Source organism: Cygnus olor, chromosome 1, assembly GCF_009769625.2.
Source record: "Cygnus olor isolate bCygOlo1 chromosome 1, bCygOlo1.pri.v2, whole genome shotgun sequence".
Lineage (NCBI taxonomy): Eukaryota > Metazoa > Chordata > Aves > Anseriformes > Anatidae > Cygnus > Cygnus olor.
Window position 1 is genome coordinate 93,632,149 of NC_049169.1, and position 21,567 is coordinate 93,653,715.

A 21,567-nucleotide genomic window follows, 5' to 3' on the forward strand; every position below is an offset into this window, starting at 1 on the left:
CCCTTAAATTTTTCTGTCAGATCTTAACTTCATTGGGACTTCTCCTCCACACTCAAGCAGGAGTATAACTTCTCCCAGAGCAATGACTCGTTCTGGAAAATTATGATAGTGTCAAACTTTTCTTCTACCTCAGAATAATTTATAGGTTCTTCTCTCTGTCTGATGTTGTGCTTCCTTTTAAAACTCCGGTTACAAAATCTTGTGCCAATTTCTACTTCTCCCTCTGCCCCACCCTGCAATGAATCAGAAGTGCGCTGTGTCTTTTTTTGGTCACAGGTCTTGGTGCAGTCATCTGCTTCTATTGTTGCTTACGATCAGGCTAGTTATGCTGTGCTGTACATGGAGCAATGCACTGTGTCTTATTTGGGAATGTAAATTGGTGAATGGAGCGAGTGCCCAATTACTGAGGGTAGCATCTCACCATGACCATATTATGCCAGTGCTTCATCACCCGTGCTGGTCACTGGTTCTGTTCCAAATAGAATATATGGAGCTGGTGTTGATTTCCAAGAGCCATAAATATTCTGAGACTTGCCAGCTTGGAAAGGTCATCTTTCCCTTTGAGCTGTGACGCTGTGGTTAGAAGTGCTGACTAGAGCTACCACCAAGGTGGTTTTCCCTGATCATCCGTCTCAGGGAAATCTCCTCCCTTTTGCAGGGAGGGCATATAGCGATGCCCATCACTTTCCACACTGATGAGGGTTTGACTAATGCTTTTTATTGTGTCCTCCCCTGCCTCAAAGTATACAATGGTAGTATTGATTTGTAGTCATGACAGAGAGCCTGAAGCAGTGAACAGACATCTTATGTGCTCAGAATTTACAGAAACTGAGCACGAGCCTCACTTCTTTCTCAGATTCAGTGAATGTCGGTGGAGTTGCATGAGACATGGGTATTGCCTAAATCTTGCATCTGCTGACTAATTTGCAGTAGGTGGAATAATTTAAAATTGCACCACAGGTCCAGAGAATTTCTCAGTCGTATTAACACTGAGTTGAAAGCCCTGTTTCTATTTCTACTTATCCTTAGTCTTTGTTTTGAATAAACATAGTTTGATCTTATTTAACGTTTTTGATTTTTCATCCCTTTGCTAACCTGCACTTAATTCATTTATTTATTCTTTTCTAAGATAAAGTATTTTGACCTTCATCATGCACAGCAACTGTTGTATAAATCTCTGAATCCTTGACTTTTGACAAGAGTTTGATTTCCCAACATCTGTTGAAAGTTATGTAGTATAACGCTACATAGTTTTTCCACGTACGAGCATGAGGTAATTAATCTGAGTACATCACTTCCTTGCGTCTTGTCTTCAGGCCTCAGTGGTATTATTAGCAGGACTGTCCCGTTGGGGTGCAGTGCAGAATGAGAACGCTAATGTTTTGTTTGTGGTGGGTCTCTCTTATTCACCTACAGAGCACTAGATACCCATGAAAAAGGTCAAATGTACAGAGATCTGGCATCCATTTCACAACTTGCAAGACATAGTCTCAGGCATATGTAATATATATAAGTCATTGCCAGAAAGCTAAAAGGAAATGATTGCATTTGAGTACAATGCAATCTATAACAATAGTTTAGTGTGCATGAAATTAAAAACTGCTGGTAACATGTCAAATAAATAAGTTGACAGTGTTTATTTTTACTGCAGCTTTCTGTAAAGATAAGATCCTGCTTCTTGTAATATTTAATTGGTTTAGTTAAGAAAAACAGTAAATATTAATTATACCCACTGTTAGACAATATTGGATTTTTGAGTGCTGGGCACGTCATATGTTGTTATTCCAATGAGTGAGTATGTCAGAATGAAAGCATAGCAATGTTACACTGACAACATACTAATATACTTCACCTTTTAGCTGAGATGATTCTTTCTCTCTTTGATGCATTGTTCCTGTTTTCAAGCATTGCTTACTTGACCTACTGTGCGCAGCAATTAGTTTCATCTGACATTAAAAAGCAAACCAAAATCCCCTAACCTAAAATGCACAATTATCTAAAACCACACTTCCTACCTACTCCATACCCGAGAGGGAATATAATATAACGTGATTTAATTTTGGTACAGTTGTAATGTGATGGAGGGTTTAGGCCACGTAGTAACGTTTAATGAGAGGTTAAGGATGTACTGTAAAGGTACCCAAAAGGAAATACATAACCTTAATGCAGTAATGACAGTGCATCCAGTGGAGAGATGTAGGGAGAGGGGTGAAATAGCTAAGGTTAAAATGACTGAAGATTTCTTTGGAAGTAAGGGCATGGAAGAAGATTAGACATCTGGATGAACAGAAAGATGCCGATGGTTGGTTATTTTCTTTGTGTTTCTTGGTGTTGTTTTTTTTTTTTTTTTTCCTTGGAGGTTCTGTGAAGAAGAATTTGTGAGACTTAAATGTAGAAAGGCTCAGGGAGAAAATGGGCCTAGGTTTGACAGGCTGAGTGACAAACAGCATGACTGTTGCCCTGGTTTTAAGAAATGAAGCATTAGGGAATCTTAGGGGTAAAGTCATGAACAAGGGGATAAAAGATTGAAGTCTCTTTTGGTCTCATGAAGCTGAAGGTGATGGCAAGTTACTCACAAAAGATGAGATTTTTGTTGTTGTTCTGGCAGTTGAAGTAAACCTCAGAATCCTCAACACAGAGGCGATGGCTGAATTCGAGATTCTGGGAGAAGAAGCACAGATACTGAATGCATAAAGAAAACACCTAAAGAATAAGACCTGTGGGGCCCCATGGACAAAGTAGGTGTGGACAATGAGAAGTTGCTAACACAGGGTATGCTGCGGAAGCTCTTAGAGAAGTGAGAGGAGTCCAGCTGAGTCACAAACTCTGTGCAGGTAAGATGTTAAGGAAGCATGGGGAAAGTTCATTTGTGTCCAAAGTAGCTAGAAGATCAGAGACTGTGAAGATGTGTAACAACAGCTGCTTCAGCTGAACACAGGGCAGAAAGCAGACCTGAATGATGCCTACAGTGAAGGAGAGAGAAAGGGTCTCCAGGTGAGGATGGCAGAGGCTGCAACAGGAGCCCAGGTAGCCAGCAGAGTAAGTCACTAACCCTTGGAGATCTTCACAAGTCAGCTGGACAAAGGTCTGAGCAACCTAACTGTGAAATTAGCCCTGCACTCAGCAGGTTGTGGTAGACACTGCCAGAGGACTCTTCTAACCTGCATTACTCTACAGTACTTTGTGTTAACTGACTGGCATTGAGGGGCTCAGCAACTGAAGCAGCAAGCATGGCATTGTTAGATGAGAAAGACCAGAGTTTTGTGACTTGCTGGTCAGGTTCAGTTCAGTATGCTTGGTGATTGCTGACTCCTCAGATAGGTATGATAATAACTTCTACCTTAACACTGAAAATGTCCTTTTATTGATGTCTGATGCAGTGGAGTAGAGTTTGGTTGGCTGGTTTGGTTTTATTTTTTCCTTGTTTGGAGAAAAAGGTGTAAATTTCATTTTATAATATGTTGGGATTACCTTATTTGTAAACAATTGTTTTCTTCTTTGTGGACTACATTCTCTATCTGACCTTTGTGAGTGTGAATTCAGTGCTAAAACAAAAATTTATGACGACTTTCTTCTCTATGAGTAAAAAAAATCATCTTTCTCAGTAGATGATCCATTAACTAAAGATCTTACTAATTGCTGTTATACCAACCTGAAAAGTTTTATACTGATATTTGAATCCTCTGAGCAAGTTATCGTAACTGCCTTTAAAATCTATTTACTCATTTATTTACACTGCTCATGCTCATTAGCAAATTGCTATTTTTTCCTGTCCTATATAACAAGAGTCGCATATTTAACCAGTGTATATTTGTAATGAAGTTTTACCTTTTGTTGTAGTTGAGAATCAACATACTAGCTATAGTACATAGAAGGTCTGAAGATGGGGCACGCAGATACCTTGGGAGATTTCTTCATTTTCTCCAGTCTGACCATTCAGGTACACTGCGAGCAGAGAGAGGTTTCTTCCACTCATATCTTCATTTCCTTTCCATATTCGAAAAATGGGGAACGACTGTGCTAACATAATATTTAAAACTCCTTGATATTTGCAGAGGAAAAGGAAGGTGTAAGTGCTGATCACTTTACTCTGTTGTTTTTTGTTTGTGTTTTTTTTTTTGTTTGTTTGGTTGGTTTGTCTTGTTCTGTGGGGTGAGGAGTAATATGTAAACATACAAGCACTTCCATGCATATAAGATGTTTTCAAACTGGAAACATACCTATCTGGAAGACCTTCTAGTTTCATTCATACTTTCCATCGTATTTTTGCTTTCCAAGTGTCATCATTGAGCACTGGATTACATTAATTGATTGCAGGCATTTAATCTTGGAATAGATTCTTGCTTGTAAACACTGCAGTTCTTTCAATGCTGTTAGCACCAAACATGCAATTGATATAAAATAAAATGGCAAAAGTGAGGTGTGAGGAAAAGGAGAAATGAAATGACAAGTGGGAAGGACTGAGAAAGAAAAGAGAACACGGTGCCAAATTTTCGCTCTGTAGGTGTGAGAAAGACAAAGCAAGTATTCTTCCTAGTCCTTAATCCTATCCTGTTTTACCCTGCCTTCCCCCTGTGAAATACAAGAATTTCTAAACAGGCTCAGTGGCTTTTATGCCCTGGTTCTTCAGGTGCATTTCATGTTTCTAGCCTCTGGAGGTTTATGTTTGTGTGAGCTCTTGTAATGATAAGTTTGGGTGCTGCTGTTTATTTGGGCTCCAGTGATACAGTAGGATTTCCCCTTATGGAATCTAGTAGAGTTAGCTCTAGCACACTACCGTGCATGTGCAATTTGTCTGTTCCTGTCTGATCTGCACACATTCAGAGTACAACTCATGCTGAAGTGCAGGAAAGACCTATGTGTTAATTGCCCACTGCCCATTGGCCTCCTTTTCTCCACAGGACTGTTCTTTATTTGATAGGGGTTTGTCACTGCACTTTCGACCTATATATGACTTAAGATGAATAAGTGTAATGATAGTGGTATAGCTATATCATTCTTTTGCTGGTAAATGTCTGTTGCTAAGCAAATTAGATATTCAAAATGACCTTTCTTCCTCTCCCAAACTCAAAGAAATTAATTCCCTATTGAGACGAACCTAGGGAGATTGAGACTTTTCAACTTGGAAGACCCATTTTCATCTCTCAACTACGTAAGACTATGGAGGAGTAGTTTTGGCTGGCAACAAGGAAAATGTTTAAAATGCCTGAAGGGTTAACATTAAATGCTAATCCAGTTCTTATATCTAGAGAGCTGTCACTAACCTTGTCTTAAACTCCAAAATCTGACAAAGTTCAATTGCTTAGGTGAAACATAGTCTTGCTATGAAGTCAAAGGGATTCATGAATGATTGAGATGAAGTGTTTTCACTGAATCAGTGAAGACTGGTAATATTTTGTATGATCAAAACATAATTTAGTTAAAAATTTAGTTAAAATGCTTTAGTTAAAAATTGAAAGTTAACTTTTTAATGAGAAATGCCATGTATGGAAGGAGTAATGCAGCAGAAAGACACTAGAGATGGAGGCTTGTCTAGATTTTGTAAAACGTGATCATCTGGTAAATCAGATTGTCATTAAAGTTTTCATTTAAGAATTCATCGGTTTTATTATTCCTGAGTGCATACATAAGAAAGAACAAATGCTTTCCCTTCTCCTTATTTGAAAATATATTCAATTGTGTGCAAGATTGGATCTGGCTCATAGTTCCTTTATTCTTACAATCAACAGTAGTTTTTAGTGCTTCAGTATCACTGTCCCATAACATCCAAGTTTTCCATGTTGATCACGTAATCCTTTGTTACTCAGGTACATTGTTTGACTTGCATGCATTCTGTGCGCTTCAGAGTTATCTTTAGCGTATACTGTAGCCTTGCTCTTTCATAAAGTAAAACACTTTTTTGACTAATCGAATGGAAGGTTGGGATTTTGTATTGAAACTGAAATTTTGTTAGAAGTGTTATATACCTTTCCACACTTACAGGAGAATACTGTTTCTTGTTGAAAAAAAGAAGAAAGTTCTTTGACAAATGCTTACAGCTTTTCTGTACGATTTGCTGTTAAGTGGAATTTAAGCAAGAGGAAGCAAAACTTCATTGTCATTGCTTTATATATGACACTTCTCATTTACTCACATAAGCCAAGAGCAAAATTTACATCCTGCGAAGGTTTACAATTAAACTAAGGTTTTTGAAAGGGAAGAAGAGGTCACTTTGCTTTGTATGGGTGTATATATTCTGAATGTCAAGTCACACAGGCTAATGGAGAAGGAGCTGTGCCTTAACTTGCTGAGCTTTTTTTTTTTTTTTTTTAATGTTATGGCAGGCAATTGCATGGAGATCTTGATGGCGACATTACTTGGCAAACGTTTTGGAATGAGCTCAATATGTGACATCACACCCCCTTAAGGTTTTCCACATAAAATAAGTCCTCCAAAGAAAATACAAAAATTGAGACTTAATCTGAAATCTATTATTACATCCTCTAAGGTCTCATTAGGCACCTCAGTATTATTATTTTTTTTTTGTTTGTTTTCATTTTTCCAGGCTGATAGACTAAATGTTGCAGATAATAGTGGTAAATGTTTTATGGTCTTCTTGGGGGGAATATGTAGGAGGGGCCAGGGATAGAGTTTTAGTCCCATGTCTACCTTGTTTTCACAAGAAAAAAAAAAAACAAAGATCATGACACTTAGCCTTTCCTTCTGTGCAGCTTTTCAGGCTGTGTAAGCACGTGTGTCTGATGTAACATCTTGCCACATTTAGCAACCGTGGTTGTTTAGCTCTGTCTCTAAGAGATGGGTGTATCTAAGAGAGAGTTTTTGAGGAAAAGACAACATAGATGAAAACCTCGGTTCATCTCAGACTTTGGTTGCTGATAGAATGATGTCTCATAAAAACAGTTCTTAAAGAAAAACGTGGCTTTTGCACTTTGTGGGGGGGCTGCGTGTGCCTTTCTGTGTGTGCTTGTGCTTGCCTGCGTCAGTATACGTGTTTCAGAGAAGCAAAGGATTTTTTCCCCCAGCCTCTTTGATTGCATTCCATAAATATGGCTGTGTACTTGGTGGGAAGCATATGTGCTATCTTTGATAGACCTGAAGGAGAGAGGTGTAGTGGGAAGGGTGTAAGTAGTGAATGCTGCCAAAATACATGGAACATGATGTTACGCAGGCGAAGCAGAGGAAGAATTATCTATGCATAATGTGAGTTTAGAATAGGCTTGACGTTCTCACACCCAAACATTTCCATCTGGAAGCTGTTCCTAAGCGAAAGGAAACAGAAACAATATTCTCCTATCTTCTGGAGTAGCTAGCCAGGGAATAGGAAATTCTTTGATTCCCACCCCCCTTAGTTTTAATGCAAATTCAAAGAAGTCGCAGTTCAACATTTTAAAGACAGTAAGTGACATTCAATTTTTAAAAATCCTTCTGAGAATTGCTGTTTGAAAATATATTAAAAAGTTCTATTTATGGTTTTTATGCCAGTCCTGATACAGCAACCTAATTTATGGAAAACTGAAAATACCCTCTGCCTTTGCATCTTCTCTCCGTATTTCTGTGATCTGTCCAAACACTTTTCCTTGTGCCTTTCTTCTGCCATTGTAAGCTGCATACCTGATTTCATATTCTGCTACTTACATATTGTAGTATACACTGAACATCTTAAACATGCTGAAAGGCTCACCAGCTTTACGTGGTTGTAATTTTTAACACATTTGTGTATCTCCCTGTACTGTAGCGTTACATACCTGTTGCTCTCAAACAGAGCTGAAGAATCTGCCAACCTGCTGACCTACACTACTGCTAGGAGTAATTAGTCATGTTTTTATAGCTGAACTCTCAAAATACGACTCTGCAAATATTCCTGATTTTTAGTGGATGCAGAAAGTGGACAGGTCCATAGACATTATGATAAATTGCAGGTATTTCTTAGTATTATGGCAAGAGGTAACCTTACCTTTCACGTTCTTGTTCCAGTAGGCTTGTAAACTCATCACTTTTTTCCATGAATTCACTGTGCTTTCTCTTCTCTTCCTCTAGTTCATACAGAGTCTGTCTGTGTGATTTTTCTACCATTAGAAGTTGCTCCAGCATTCGTCTGTGAGTTTCTTTCTGTTTCTCTACAACTTTATCAAGCTACAAAAAAAGCAAAAAGTCCTGAAGTCTTTTGAAACTCTTACTCGCTCAGGCTTTCATCAATAAAAGATTTTAAGGGAGGCTTAATAATATAAAGTGTGTTTAATAACCTGATGATTGCGTCCTTTGGTATTTGTTTGGAAAAGGTGATTTAATTCTGTCAATGTAATTCTGACAAATTAGTGGAATTAGTTAAGGTACTGTTCTGAGGATCCTCAGTCACCTTCTGTTCCTTCTCCTGTCATGAGTGATCCTCAGCAACTCCTAATTAGCAGTTGCTATTCCCAAGCTGTGCTTTTTCTCATTGATCATTCTGGTAGAGAAACAGATGCCTCAGCAGAAGCCTCTGTTTCACATAGAAGTAGCTTTACTTTTGGTTGAATAGAAGGAGCAATCTTATCTGTAGCTCTGTAGGAAATGAGAGTATCGAGTGGTCTTTGTAGGGTAGAGAGGTAGATCGGAAAGCAGTTTTCCTCTGGTTTCACAGCAAATGTGTGATAGAACCAAGAGTGGAAAACAATCGTGTCTCCTATGTCTACTGTGTTCATGAATTTAACAGTGGTATTGTTTCAAAGAAATGCATATACTTCTTAGAAATAATAGCTGAAAGAAGGGAGTAAGTAAGTAAATAGGGGGCATTTCCTATTTTGTTCCTCAAATTTCATGCTGTGAATGGGTTTGCCTTGCAGATGGGACCTTTATAGCATGCTTTGAACATCAGATTCCTTCCTCTTCCCCAAAGATTTCTGCTGAGCTTCTAAATATTATTATGAAGTGGCATTTTAATTTTAAATATTCTCTTTTAGGTTTTGGTAATCATTTTTAGTTTTTCTAAACCATAGAGGTATTGGCATAACCGTTATGCTATTGAATGAAATGATTTACACAGAGTGAAAGAAAATTATCATTTTGAGGATTCTGTCATAATTTTGAATTCAGGATGTGACAAAGTTATGCAAGCATTCATGTATGAAACCAGAAGGGATTTTCCTCCTTAGGCATTACTGATCTAGCTGAACCTTGAGGAGAGATCACTGGAAGCCATGTAAAACCTGGGAAGAATATATATTCATGAAAATTTTTGTTCACTGCTCATTCCTCTTCCTCTGAGGAGACTGCCTTCCCGATTAGGTCAACAAGGGAATCCTTGTAGCCTTTTTGGAAAAGAGAAATTTTCAGTTTAAAGCCCAGCACTGGCTTCTTTTAACCACAGTCTGTTCTAGTAGGTTAAGCTGCTTTGCAGTATTTCACTCTATTAATAGGAAAGAATTCACAAATGGGCAGTGTGGGAAGCAAAACTGGTTCTGGTTCTCCGACATTTCCCCCAGAAGGAATTTCAAGTGCCGCAAGACGCGCTGGGGCTTTAGATTCTTACGGCCACTGCTTATTTTAGGCAATATAATTCCAAAGAATATGATTAATTGTCTTCTCTTCATGGTTATTCACAGTTTGGCTGATAGAAGCAATGACACGGAGGGCCAGAATACCTAAACTTGAGTTTCTGGAATGACTGAGAATATCCTCAACTTCTACAGGGGCTTCTGAGTCTCCCCCTGCTTACCTCAAGTTGACAAGACTTTGAAGATGGTTTGAGTCCAGAATATTCCATCAGAAATGAACGCTCATTTTGAAAATGGCCTGTTCTTTCTGCATATGACATCAGAGTCTTTCCTGTTGCAACGCACCTGAGCTGATTTCATGCATGACCTTAAATATATAAAGAAAGCTGTGACTGTCCTTTTCAGCTGCTTTCTGGTGGTATAACAGCAGGTTGTTAAGACTTTCCATGCCCCTATCCTGTTCACTGGAGTTCATAGAATCATAGTTAATGCACTTTTACTCTTGCAAGGTCAATGCTTTCCAGAATCATGAATCCAAAGTAGGACATCTCTTGGGAAAGCCTTTCCTATCAAAACCCTTGAATATGCAAGCTTTCTCAGCAAAGACGTGCCACCTCTTCTAGTATCTTGGCTGTGTTTACCATGTCACATGTTTCTATGTCTCGAGAGGGGTTGAAAACTGAATTGCCTTAAAAGGTCAAGTTGAAGAAAACTGGCTGTTTTTGACTTCAGCACATTCTTCTTCCACCAGAAGGGAGAATTTCAAATTTTGAAATCTTTTATTCAGCTACTAGTTTAACAGAAAGAGAGAGAAAATATTCACTGTGTTTTATCGACCTTCCTCCCCCTCCAAGATTTCAGAGGGAGGTTTTGGATCAGCTGTTGCACAGATGCATGAAGCACCATCGCCTGAGTTTCTGCTCTTTGTGGTTTTAGTGGCCACACTTTCAGGTGAATGTATGCTGTCCTCTGAAAACAACCTGCCATCTGCTTTTTGAGAAAGTTCTGTGTTGGTGCTGTTTGCAGCTGTGGCCCTGTCTTGCTTAAATTGATACGAACTGGGCATCAGCCTTGCATGATGACATTTGCTGGTCTCAGCCCTCAATGTGAGGTCAGGTGAGGGAAGAAGGCAAAGGTGTGAAGTTCTAATTTATTTAGGTGGGCAGCCTGCACGGATGGGGTTAAGAAAATGAAGACAAGCATCTTTGTAGATAGGGCCACTGCTTCAAAAGCACACGTGAGAATCTGAGGGGATGTGTAAATTGCTATCACAAGAAAATAAAGTGAAATTTCTGGCTGAAAGCTGGTCATAAATCAAATGATTCCTGTTTCCCATCATATAAATGCTTGACGGAGATGAGGAATAGTCAAACTAATCAATGCAAACAACATTAACCAAATAGAAAATATTTCTGCTTCTGCACAGTTGGGTGTGAAGGATGTGGGACCTGCCAGTGTTTTTTTATGGGTTCAGGATATTTCATTTGCTCTAGAGTATTTGTTGAATGGCTGCAAGAGCTTACTTCAAGCAGTATTAACTAAATTCAAGAAGAAAGGTAGTAACTCCAGATTTTTGTTTTGCAGCTCTCAATGAGCACTGCCAGTGCCTTTCACTTTGCAGTTGTGCTTTTGGCAGTGATGAAATTAGCAGTTTGGGTTACAAACTGGTGGTTGGGATGGGCGAGGTGTGTGTTCAAGGCAGGGTGGTGAAATGAGTTTGGAAGTGGGTAAAAGAACATCAGAGTTCTGAGCAGAGTTGTATATGTGAAAGGATGAGAAAGGCAAGTAACTAAGCTGCTGCATCAAAACCACCTTTCATGTGGCACTTTGCTTCTATTGCTCAGATTAGAAAATGCATTTTGGATTTTTTTAAAGAACCCTGTCAAATTGGTTCTGCTCTGTACAGTCACAGTTGGTGGCGGAGTGTTGTGGCTGGGGACAAAGTGAAGATGAGAGTTTGGGATTACACTCCGGAGAGAAAGGGAGAGACGCTGGGTCTGTCTCCTAGTAGAGGCCGATATCAGAAAAGAGAGTTGGAGAGACAGCTCACTGTGATTAACACAGACCCTTGAGAACTGGCTGTAAGCCACATAATGGGTACGGGCATTTGTCCATGTGATCTTTGTGTGCCATGTTGTGCAACGTGCCTCTCCCTCTCTGCAGGATCAATGAGCAAAGGTCTGGTGCTGAGCTGCTGTGCTTCTGTGTGATGTGCTGGGAAGCTCTGTGGTGTCCTTGTGCGATTAGGGCATGTCCTTGGGGAGCAAGTTTGACTCTGGCATTTCCCCCACGAGATCTTGTGGCTGACTCCCACATATCCAGCAGAGAAGAGGGAGAAGTCGTGTGAACCCCTGCTAGCACAAGATGCTCTCACGGGAGCATTCTCCAGCAGCCACTTGTTCCTCAAATTACTCTGTCCAAATGCTAAATGTGCACATGCTAAAATGTCCATTTATATGTATGCACACATGTTTACTCAGCATATACAGTTCTTGGCTAAAAACACCAAGAGGACTAAATAAGCAGCAGTATGAATGTCTTCTGTGGAAAACTGAAGTGATAAAATCTTAATTAAGTGATTTGTTGTTTTGTTCTTGCTAACCATATGGGCTTTTTGCTAGAATTAATACTTGAACATACTGTACAATGCAATGGAAAATTGGAGGCATGGTCTTACGTAACTGTGAATAGTTCAGCATGCTAAAAATTCACAGGAATTTAATAGTTTAAAAACATTTTGCCACTGACTTGTGTCTGAAGTCAAAATAAGATGGTGCATCTCGTATTCATTGCATTAGAACTGAACTTTTTGTCTTTCTCTTTGGACTGTTTTGTATTTGGCGCTTGGCCAGAATAAAATCCAAGCTAGTTACATTTCTTTATCCAAAGTTTAGTGAAATATTACTCCTGTTAATAATATCCTCATGGTCTTTGTGTGTGTATAAATGTATAATCCTGGGTTTATGATTGTGGGTTATTATGGGAGCAGTTCTTCCCTTGTCTTTTTCAGCCCTAAGTGAGCCAAATTTCCATGCAGATGTATTGGTCTCCTTTTCCTGAATGCCGTGTTGTCAGCATCTCTTCCTATGACTGTACCCTATTGGTGACCTATAACTGTCTTCGCTTGAAAGTTGTGACCAACACTTGTAAGACATTGTGAGGATGCAGTCAGATATCCTTTGTTAAAAGGATGATGAGAACACTTCATTCCTCAAGTTGATTGGTGCTGGGGTGTTAAAAATGGATTCACTTTTGAATTTCCTTGACTGATGCAGAATATAGGCTTTCCTCTAATTTTACTGCTTTTAGAGAAGTTCTCAAAGTGATAGGAGATCTTGTTCACCTAATTTCAAGCAGTAAGGTCCCAGAGTTTTTATCTTTGACTGTCTAATTGCAGAATGGGGACAGTCATAAACCAGACTTGTCTTTCTAATTCCATGAAAGTTTGAAACTTGAGAGAAGACACTGTTAATTCTGCAATATCTACCTCTTTGCCTTCTCCTTCTCTTCCTACATCCCCATTCTCTGAGGTGTTGTTTTGTGACATTTTTGTTTATTTCTTGCTGTTGCTTGAATCTGGGAAAATGGTTCTTTTGCAGGGTTTACTAGAATGTTGAATACCATTCGCTTTTTATTCCAGAGAAGTGGCAGTTGATCTGAAGCCAGTTTTTCATGAATAACTGACTCAATCATCTAAATTTATAAATCACGCAAAGATGGAAAACCTTTCCAGGCCTTTATATGTCAGACAGAAGCAAAAACAAAGAAAGTCTATTTGCCTTTCTCTTATGCCCCTTTAAACATTAAGCAATTTATTGTATCCTGAATTGTGTGGAATACGTAAGCTTATCTGGCATTTGTTAGGTTATAGAAAGAAATAGCTGTAGAGCACATTTGCCTGAGAAACCCTCTGCTTTCAAAAAAAAAAAAAAACAAAAACTTTCTCATAGATGGGGAAGACATGGTTTTGAACTATCACAATCCTCATAAATTTTGCAAAGGAATTTTGCAGTTTCCTATTTTGTTAGACTTCACCTGTGAATCCTGTTGCTATTGAGTAAAGCTGTCTAGTCACCAAGTTTTACCACTATTTAGTCTTTAACAAATTTGCCAAGAAATTTCCTAAAGTTTAGGACAGACGAGTGAGTTGTGACAGGATGCTAAAAGGCCAGTAATCTTAGATGCATTCTGAAATTCACTGTGTCTTCAGTTGAGTTTTGGGAAGATCCTTTGTGTTCCAGGCTACATCACTAAACTGCTAAGAGAAAGGGAAACATGCTGTAGAGGCACTGAATCAATAGCAATTTGGGGGCAAAGACAAAGGTACATCGTCATGGAGGCATGGGGAAGATCAAATGGTCCTTTCCCATACTTTGTGACTGCTTCTACTCCTCCCTTGTTTTTTATAAACATCTGAAAAAAAAAATCCAAGCAAAAATAAAATGTGTCTTGGACTTAATTTAGGGGGTTTAAAACTGAAAATGTGAAATACCTGCCAATTATGGCATCCTTTGGTTTACCAAGATTTTGTATGTGCTAGTGGTCTTTCTACACTTTCAGTTGCTCATAGGATGTTTACCTTTGCCTTTTGGAATTGCCAAATCCAGTGGTGTTAGAAATGCTTTCTCTGCCATTAAGTGTAAGAGGGGAAAAAGCGTGTAGAAACTTATGTAAAGTAACAGACTGAACTTATGTTTTCAAACTCTTTTGGACTTCTCTTCAAATCATTTCCATTTGTGCTCAAAATTTCTGTGACATAATGCCACAACGTTCTAAAATAAATTAACCTCCACAGTTGAACTTTATCTGTTTTAGATTATAGCCAGAGAGTTTAACCTCTGAGCCTCTGAAATGAGTGCTGACCTTTCCCTGACAATTTTCTCTGAAGTGAACCCTGTATCCTTAGGTATGATTCTCTTCAGGAACCTTGGAAAACACTTGGTAGAAGAATTTTATTCAGAATTTCTACTTTCTTTTTAGGATGATTATCTGTAGTGAGCAGCATATTAAAAAATGTTAGCCTGAATTCAACTGGAGACACTGGAAATTCTTATTTGGGGAAGAAAACAGTACTGATATGTAGGGCCTATATTATCCAGTGACTTGCATTGTGGGACAGAAATGAAATCCATGTAACGTCCTGAAAGTACGGCTTCTGTTACAGAGAAATTCAAGTACTACCTAGGTATAACGTGAGCATATTAGATTTCTGCTTGGGTGAAATTTCTGATGACAATTAATTACTCAGCCCAATCATGCATACCTGCAATTGCTGTAGAGTTAGTGGGAGTTGGGATGTGTAAAGGTAGACGGTGTGACATTACTGCCGCACATGTCCTTACCAGCCACTGGTGGCATGACCTCTGTGAGGCTAATGGAGAGAGAGCTACCTGTCTGTAGGAATACTGGATTTGGATAAAGGGGTGCGTGTGTGGGGAGAGTGTCAGAAACAGAAGGCTGATTAGCAGAGTTTGAGGTAGACATAAACATGTCTGTGTTTGTAGCCCCTAGGGTGCAGTGTAAGTGAGCATCATTAGCTACCTGTTTTTATTAGTGGACCCATTTACACTCATGATAGATTTTAGGCCTGGAGCTTTCTTCCCCTAAAGTCAATGAGATCTTTTCTGTTGAATTTGTTCAAATTGGTTGTGAGGCATTGGAACAGGCTCCCCAGGGGAGTGGTTGAGTCACCATCCCTGGAGGTATTCAAAAGTGTAGATGTGGTGCTTAGGGACATGATTTAGGGGTAGACTTGGCAGTGTTAGGATAATGGTTGGACTTGATGATCTCAGAGGTCTTTTCCAACCTAAATTATTCTATTATTCTATGAATTTAATTATGGTTAAATGTCAGTAGTACAATTCATACCTCTCCCATAGGCTTTTCATAGATATCTTCTTGCCATTGCGCAGCCTTTGTTTGAATAGCATCTCGCTGGAGGGCCTCTAATACCTTCTTGGGAGTGACAAAGCCATATTGAGCTTCAAGTAAAGCCAAGTCAATTTTTTCAGCCTTAAGTACTCCAATAACTTCATCCTGAGCCTGCAGAAAGACAATATAAGGTTTTATTTTGTTAAGTTGCATTTGTGTATTTACTGGTTAGTTGGATACTTTCTACTTTTGGTTTTAAGAAAACTAAAAAACTGAAGAATGCTACATATGTAAAGTGCCCCAAAATAGTAACATGAAGATGGGTAAAGCATGAGGGAAGCATTGGTCTTTTCGTTTTATGAGTCCTGCATAAAGCACAGGATTTTCAGAACCCTCACTGATGCTTCAGTACATTGTTAGCAGTGAGATTGAAATGCCATGTCAGGACTAGCATGTAGCATTCACAGTACAAAATTTCTGGAGAAAAAAGAAGTGACTTGTGGCCTTAGAAGATGATATTTAATTTTTAGTACAAGATGTTAGCGTGGTTCTGGAGGACAAAAAGTGTCACACATAATACATGGTTTGGATGCAAGGATGGCTTTTGTAGATTAAACCAGCCTGGAGCAGCCTACATCTGTTGTTGCACTGAGCATGTTTGCGTGCTGAGGGCAGGGATGTATATGGTGCAGGGGATGTGACCTTTCACAAAACACATTCCAAAACCATGCAATAATGGCAGTTCTTTAAAACAAGATTAATTGCCTGCAAAGCTGACAGAAGGGGTCTGTGTGCATGTATATGTATGTGTACATGCATGTATTAGACGGTGCCTTCTGTACTTACAGATGTGTAGATGTGCATACAGTCATGTACATGCTCTCAGGTAACAAACCTTGCAGCATCAAGTTTCTTGGAACTAGCTGCTATAATGGCATTCTCAAGTTGTGAATGCATGCTAAAATAAAAGCATTTTGAAAGGTAAGCATTAACAGAAAGTGGTGCTATTTGATATCCAAAAATCATGTAGTTTTAAAAAGTATAACCTAAAAATGTGCACTATACTTTTTCTTTTTTAATGTCACTGCATTTGCTTTCGTAATCTTATATCTGATGGCAGCCTGTTACCGAAGAGTAGATATAATATGTTCTCAGGTATGCTCTCCATATGTTCTTCCATGTGTGTATTTTAGAACTGGTTGCACAGGCTGGCAGGTGCACGTAACTTCTATTTTATGGCATTGCTCTGTAAATCCATGCTGGAGAAACATACTGTATGTGTCTGCAGGATTTGAAATGGGCTATGGATTCTCTCTGCCCTTTAAAAAACAAACAACAACAAAAACGCTTGTTTACTATAAAGTTAGGAACTCACAGACATTAAGTTGGAGTAGACTGAATATGTGCTGTAAATACTGTGCTATTTGTCTTGAAGTCACGCTTCCAATAATCATGTTATTTTATAAGAATATGTGCTTATCTCAGTGTTTCCACTGGGGGACAAACTGGCTCAGGTCACCAACTCCCCTAGGGCTGTGCCCAGCTGCTTCTCCTGCATCCCCTGGTGGTGGAAGTTGCCCCTGCCTCCATTATGCGGACAACCACATCAGCTCTCTCAAACAGCCATCGCTTGCAACGATCTCAGTTAAAAACAAAACCAAGGACACGTGAATCCTGGAAGGAGGAGATGGGAAAGAGAGGTGTATCAGGAGATGTTAATAATTTTGGTCTGACTGCTGTAGGCAGGAACACTTCTATATTCTTATTTGTGGCTGTGTTTAAAAAAAAAAAAAGGTCAATTTCTAATCCATATCATGGCAGAAAAAAAGCTTGAAGAGTGGTCTTTGTGCACCTTAAGTCTGGAATCAGGGGGTAATGGCATCTAACTTTGGAACTTAATTACGGAGGGATTGTCAGATGATCCATAGAGATCTGACTTGGCATTCCTGGAGGTAGAAAATGAGGAATAAGGAAGGACTTCCCACTTTTTCGTTTATAATGCTTTCTTTTGAATGTCAGACAATTCAAACAAAGACATAAAATTTTTATGTCAGGCTCGTTGTTTTCCAGTTTCTCATTTAATTGTGTTCCAGTTTTAAATCTTAAGAACTGAAGTGTGTCTGTGGATGTGGGTTATACATATATATATATGTATATATATATAAACATATATGTGTCTTTTTTTTTTTTGAGTGGAAAAGAGGACTGTTTTGGGTTAATGTGTGACATCTGAATTTTAATGTAAATTTAGAAACAGCAAGTGAGCAGGAGACAAAAATGTTACACAAACACATAAATTGCTCCATTCTTATATTGAAATGCTCTGAAGAAATCTGCACCCTCAGAGGTTGGTACAAAATCTATCAAAAACACTCATAATGCATGTGTGCTCTGTTAAGCACTTCTATTATCATGTATTATGTAAATACATATGCGTGTGTTCAGAATGGAATTACCAGGCGCCGTCTAGGCAGTAAACTCAGAAAACATGTTACGCAAGCATTGATGCTGCTTTGGCCAGTTTGCTTGTCTCTCTGCTTGTGAGCAGTTTCAAGTGGCTGTCACTACCTCTGTGCAATCAGCCTGCCACAGAAATATCTCCTCCCTCCTCGCTGGAAATCCAGCTCCCACTTCCTGAAATTATGTTTGGCCAGGATGGGCATCATTTGCCACTTGGCAGCTGGCTCCTTTTCCAGATAGAAAAAAATCTCTTTCTTCAAAATCCAGTATCTTGTGGGCTAAGTGGCGCCCAATACTTACTCTGTATTTTATGGGAAATAAAATGGGTATTTTGATATGCTAACAAAAGCTGTTAGAACACTGTTGAGTGAGCTACTTCTGGTGACCTGGCACGTACTGATTGATGCTTGTGACTTCATCAAGGATGGAAGATAAGAAATAATTGAGTAACAGATATTTGAAGTCTCTACAATGTTCTCTGTATAATTTTTGCAATGCAAATATATTGTAATCAAAATACTTAGAACAAGACAGCATAACAGGAAAGTTTTGTAAGTTCTCTGCTTTGAGAATTACATGATCATTCACAATGGATCATGAGTGTTTCAGTGTGATAAAGACACATTGTGAATAAATTTGCATGGAGGGGAGGTGTAAAGATATCTTTTTGTGCTTATAGCTGTTCCTAATGTTTGCGTAATTTGTGCTTTTACATGCTTGGCAGTTTATATTTGTCCTCCTGTGGCAAATTAGGTAGGGTGTTTCCTTAACAGGAGAGCAACATAAGTTTGCAGTAAAGTGGAGAGAAAGAAGAGGAGAGGAGAGGAGAGGAGAGGAGAGGAGAGGAGAGGAGAGGAGAGGAGAGGAGAGGAAAGGAAAGGAAAGGAAAGGAAAGGAAAGGAAAGGAAAGGAAAGGAAAGGAAAGGAAAGGAAAGGAAAGGAAAGGAAAAGGAAAGGAAAGGAAAGGAAAGGAAAGGAAAGGAAAGGAAAGGAAAGGAAAGGAAAGGAAAGGAAAGGGGAGGAAAGGAAAGGGGAGGAAAGGAAAGGGGAGGAAAGGAAAGGGGAGGAAAGGAAAGGGGAGGAAAGGGAGGAAAGAAAGAAAAAAGAAGAAAAAGAAGAAGAAAGAAGAAAAGAAGAAAAGAAAAGAAAAGAAAAGAAAAGAAAAGAAAAGAAAAGAAAAGAAAAGAAAAGAAAAGAAAAGAAAAGAAAAGAAAAGAAAAGATGACATCAGAATATTTTAACTTGGAAAACAAAGTAAGACAATGTCACCTGCAATTCACCCTCGAGGACACTAAGTAGAAATAGCAAGTCATCACGAGAGAGATCCTCTCTTTTCTTGAAAGAACTTTCTTTTTTTTCCGCCTTAGGGCTTCTTAGGATGGTGCTGGCTTGGGGTGCATCGTCCTTCTCCTTCAGCCTTCCTTGCACATTTCCTTTCCCACTGTAACCTGTCTCTTCTTTGTGGTGGCCTTTTGGCCTTTGCTGGTACAGCTTTGGTCTGGTTGGGCTTTCTGCACTGTTACTTCTGGAACGCATGGTTTCTCTCTCTCTGAAGCTGAAGAAAGGTGGGGAAAAAAAGATAAATATTTTACCTATAAGAGAATATAAAACTATTAACCTAATTTATGGTGGGTATTACTCCCCCCAGACTGGTGGCTTTCCCTCCCACACAAGGCTCTTTGTCTTTTGAGAGGAGCTGACAACCTTGCTTGAACCAACAGGACTGGACTGTGATCCTTAGTGAATGCAGAGCTGTAGTGGAGCAAGTCTTAACTGGTCCTGTGCACCTAGAATAATCCTGTCCTTAACACTTGCACAGGCAGCAACTTCAGTAGCAGTACTGTACACACCACTGCAGACCAAATTTCTCATTTGGGAGGGGGAAAATTCTACTTTGATGCTAAACTATGAGTGTTCATACAGGTGTTTGTACCTAGCCAAGGGAGACCCAGCCTAGCTTGGCCCCTTTGAAGTGCCACTGTTAAATAAATACACTGTAATGCCTTTACAGATAAATGACTAACGCTGTGTAAATATTGATTAACCTCAGGAACTCTGTTTTGCTTGTTGCCGCTAAGATTAAGGTATGAATGGATTATAGTCCACCTCTGCAGGAAGACTGTGGTGTGGTCATGGATACAGTCTGGCAGGCAAAAGACCAAGCATGTGATTGAAAGGTGAAATCACACACATTCCAGATACAAACAAGGCACTTTTTTTTTTCATATTAAAGTGTGAGGCTAATTGCTGGGAGTCGTATTGTGGAAAGCATATTGGGCATTTCTTTGGAAAAGAACAAGGAAAGAAAGGATTGAGCTCAATGGCAGCTGTTTGACTTGAAGCAGTGATTTTCTCCAGAAAATTGTTCTGACCTGTGGTAGGCAGGAAATGATTGTGCTGCTTTTTGGCCTCCCGAATCTGTGGCCAAGAAAGTTCTTCTAGAGCTCCCCCTTCAGCCAGGTTCTGAATGTAAAACTTAAACTCCGTGACTGCACTCTTTATCCATGGTCATTTTCCACTGAATGTTATAAATACTTTCCTTTGGAAAAATGGAGAAGAGGGTAGAAGCTTTAGGTTTTATGTGAATGGTGATTGAGAGTGGAGAAAAAAATATCAAAAGCATTACAGGAAAAGCAAGTGAAATTTCCTATAATGGTGAAGGAAATCTCTTCTAGTCTAGTCTGAAGCACTCCTAATAGCTTGTCTTTCATAAGAGAAATTGTTTCTCTCAGTCTCGCAAAACCAAGGCATGTCAGACTTGCAGGGCAGAGTGCGCTGGGATACCTGTTTTGGGAGGCTGTGCTTCAACAACCTCATGTTAGGATGGAACTTGTTAGGGTGCATGTAGGAAACTGGGAGCTGTTTATAGCAGGCAGGCAGTGATGGGGCCTGATAGTAATTAGTTTAAAATGGTGCTCATCCTGTCCTATTATGATCCTTGGCTCCAGGAAACTACAAAGACTTGCCAGAAAAGTTGATATATTTCCTGAAGGATACACCTGTTCAAGTCTTAATGCTTGCAATCTGCATACGTCTATATGACTAGTTCTAACATTAAGTAGTTTGATGCCATTGCAGAAATGGTCACAGCATCTGTCTCTAAAACTGCTGTTCAGCCAAAACCCCTTGGTGTTGATGGCTGGCAGAAAACACAGAATATCTTTGGAATTGTCTCATAAATTACAGCATCTGTACATCTGACATGGTGGGTGAAGTGAAGGTCTTTTCTTCCTTGAAGGTCTTTTCCAACCTAAATGATTCTATGACTCTTAAGTGGCACTAAGAGTTGTTGTTTAGTGATAGCACTTGGTAAGTAGGTCAGGTTGATGGTTGTACTTGATGATCTTGAAGGTCTTTTCCAACCTGAACAATTCTACGATTTTATCGTTTAGGTTACTGTCACTTCTTTCATTGTGGTCTGCTTATTTGGCTTATTCACTTTTTGCATCTTGCTTACAGAATATTACTACTTTGGAACAAAAGTAGTTTCCTTTCAGCATAAAATGTGAATGTCTGCTTGGCTTTCACTTGTGGGTTAATGGCTAGCAATTACAAGTTCGGATGCAGGAGTGTGAATTAGATAACCTGAAGTCACTTGAGCTTGTCCAGGAGCTTGTGCCCTTTGATGCCACAAGCGTAGGATCCAGTGAAATGCACAAGTAGTCCAAGAAGTTCTTCCATTTCTCCCCTCGTGTGCCAGGTGCACAGCAGGCTCAGTTGGACATCAAGCTGCTGTCAGGCTCATGACAAGTATCAACATGAC

The 21,567-nt window shown here is 39.3% G+C and overlaps 2 protein-coding genes across 4 annotated transcripts in view; one reads left to right on the top strand and one right to left on the bottom strand.

Annotated features, from left to right (window-relative positions):
• Positions 1 to 7,976, bottom strand: part of FILIP1L (filamin A interacting protein 1 like) — a 69,378-nt gene extending 61,402 nt beyond the window's left edge. The window contains exon 1 of one of the 2 annotated variants that reach the window (XM_040545265.1): positions 7,955 to 7,976. The gene's annotated coding sequence lies outside the window, so the exon portion shown is untranslated. The remainder of the gene's footprint in view (positions 1 to 7,954) is intronic. The other variant, XM_040545261.1, reaches the window with a different exon arrangement.
• The window catches only part of CMSS1 (cms1 ribosomal small subunit homolog), a 239,978-nt gene that overhangs the window by 66,731 nt on the left and 151,680 nt on the right, over positions 1 to 21,567 (top strand). The gene's annotated exons all lie outside the window — the stretch shown is intronic.